The following is a 407-nucleotide window of genomic DNA, read 5'->3' as shown; positions in this document are numbered from 1 at the left end:
CGCCTGCCCCCCGCCAGCCTCTGCCTCTGGCCGGTCTGGGGAGCAGGAGAGGGGTTGGGGATGCTCCCCAGGAGTGGTCCCAGCCCACGTGCTCTCTGGCTGCACCTCCTGTGAAATCCAGGTCTCGGTACTTCAGGAACAACCTCACCCTCAGCTCCCCTGCGATTTCCAGGATCCTCCCGTAGCACGTTGCCCCGTGAGTAATCCTCCAGCAATGCCGTCTGCCCAGGTGCAGGAGGGCACCTTTGCCAACCGCTCCACACACCCAGGTGCTCCAAAGTTCAAGCTCTCACCCTCCCTAGGGCTGAGGTTTGCAGAAACAGCAGCCTGGCAAGGACGAGGGACCCCATCCGCATCGGGGATCTTGGCTCCCGGCAGGGCTGGGGGTGCCCCGGGGGGCGCGCTCT

The sequence above is a fragment of the Apaloderma vittatum genome, unplaced genomic scaffold (assembly GCF_000703405.1).
Source record: "Apaloderma vittatum isolate BGI_N311 unplaced genomic scaffold, ASM70340v1 scaffold23769, whole genome shotgun sequence".
NCBI lineage: Eukaryota > Metazoa > Chordata > Aves > Trogoniformes > Trogonidae > Apaloderma > Apaloderma vittatum.
Note: the sequence above shows the minus strand (reverse complement) of the source record.